The following is a 2,515-nucleotide window of genomic DNA, read 5'->3' as shown; positions in this document are numbered from 1 at the left end:
TCGTCAAAGTGCTCTCGGACCCTCGAAGCTTCCACTCAGTGGACCCCATCCGAAGATCAGAAAATGGCTTTGCAGGTACATTATTATTATTTTCCGACGCTTTTACTCGAGCCATGGGTGGTATACTCGTACTCTGTGAAAAAAGCTTATCACAAGATGAACAGCATACTATCTGGTTCCACAAGCAGTTCGCTGATACCATCACCAAACCCTAAAACCTGATATCCAAGGACCTACGGGTGAAGACGGAAATTCCGTCATGGAATGGCGTTATAACCGAGCTACTGGCGGTCTGTATAGCCCAGCAGGAGTCATGGTAGACTTTCGGACTGCAAAGTCTCTATAAACGTGGACTATCAAGCCGTCACCGCTATCTTCAGGAGGATGTCTTCGAGGAATCGGACATCGGCGACATTACTACGTTCCATCGTCTACAGTCTCGCGAAACTGAGCCAATTTGACGGATTTATTCAGCTGCGTTTTCAATCTGGAAACGTCGATGCCACTGGGATTGTGCCAGAGAGCATCGTCGGCGAACGTTACCTGCCTTTCAGGGAAGGCTCCTTCTTACTGCAGTTCTATGACGCGGGAGACTCCTTCCTGCAGATTATCACCATGTCTGCTCGGCGCGAGAAAGCCGTCAGTTCCCGCTTCTCACTATTACAGTGGAAGCCACATCGGAACCATAAGCAATCGTAAACAGACTCTGTAAAGGCGATTTCGTCTGAAGAACCAACAAAAAGATAATCATCCATAACGAGAATAACGCGAGCCATACCACGACAAGCCATCTCGGATCTGTCGGCATCACACTGAAGCCAGCCCCGATGTCAGCCCGAAACAAAGACATCTCAACGTATAATAATCATCGCCGACCCGCATAGCTAACGGTAAGATTCGCCCATCCGTAAATTGTGGAGCTACTCGAATACTATAGAACGCTTTTTGTAAATCAAACTGCTTCATCATCAAACGTGATTTGTCATCAGACAAACAGGATCTCAACGACTGTATACTCGTCTGAGTTGATGTCGGACTTGACGAACATCTTGGCGCTCCAATTCGCTCCAAACCACGATAAAAAGTAAATAGAACCACTCACCGGTCTTCCTTTCCTATTGCACTGGAACGATAACTTCCTGATGAGACACTTCTTCTGCTGCACCAGCATACGATAATTTCACGGGTGTCTTCAACTCTCTCAAACACGCATCATTCGATGCAATCAGCTGGAACGCTACGGAGTCTGCCATTACTGATGACGCCGCACCACTATCAAGTAGCACATCTGCCTCGAACTCGGCATGCCAGCTGAACTTGCATGCTAACTTCGGAACGATCATCGGCTCCAATCGCATACACTCCTCGAACTTCTCCCGCGAATACTTCCACGCTCCCAGTTGGTTGTGCTGACTTCCCAGGGGACCCAGGGCTCTTGGGTTTCTGGGCTCCACCAGCGACACCAGAAATCGATACGGCAGGAGGACCTCGCCCGCCATCACGTGAGAGATGAGGACAATTCCTCTTGAAATGGCCACCTTTATCACAATTATAACAATGGAAGTTCGATAAACTGGCCGATGACGCATTCGCTTTACCGAATGGCCGATCAACATTCTCCTGTCGACCACCGTCATGAGCTTGCTTATTTCTTCTCGTAAATTTTTGGACCGTAACGACTCTTTATTTTAGCCAGAAGTCCCGGCGGATTGAGAAAATTGAGAAAATCGCTGCCGCAACTCGCCCTCACTTACATTGCATTTCCCCGGCAGTGCTACTGCCGGGCATAAATGCAAGCCGTGACATAAAAGATATCACCGACTCGTTGCTCTACTTCTTGGCCTGCCGGAAGTGCTGCCTTGCCCGACCGTGTGACTAAACGGACTCATATTCCTCCTGTAGTCATTGTAAAAGATATTTCAACGGCTCGATGCCCTCGGGTATCTCCTTGATCAAGCACGTATGAGCTGTCCGCTCAGCACCGCAGAGGTTCCGCAAGGCGTAATAACACGCACGACGACCCTTCAGAGCATATGAGGAACAGGCCAGACAAATACGATACTGCGATACGATCATGCGATACAGCACCCGGTTTAGCCAGACCCCATTCGCCACCACCAACCAATGGTAAATCGGCATATATTGACCCAATCGTCACTCTTTTCCTGGGCGCTCGATACATTCACCGTCGAAGGCGCAAGCTCATCGTTGACTGTGAACGCTCATTGCAAGTAGCCAATACCTTAATAAACCCATCAAATATGTAGCCGCTTTGTCTATCGCCGTCAGCTTCAAGATGGTTTTGATTATACGAGTAGATAAAACTCCCACCAATTCCCTAGCGCCATCAGCAGAATTCAATCCCGCAATCATCCACACAGAAAAGCATTTCTCCGTAGATATACGATCAACTTCATCTTTGATCAACTCAGCTGCGCCACAGGCTCTAATAATCTCGTTCAAATTCTCTGGAACGTGACTGCCATAGTGCTGTGCTAACAGAGCAGCCCCCTCC

Source organism: Perkinsus marinus, assembly GCF_000006405.1.
Source record: "Perkinsus marinus ATCC 50983 genomic scaffold scf_1104296939758, whole genome shotgun sequence".
Classification (NCBI taxonomy): Eukaryota; Perkinsozoa; order Perkinsida; family Perkinsidae; genus Perkinsus; species Perkinsus marinus.
The sequence above is the reverse complement of the archived record's forward strand: the minus strand, read 5'-3'. Positions refer to the sequence as shown.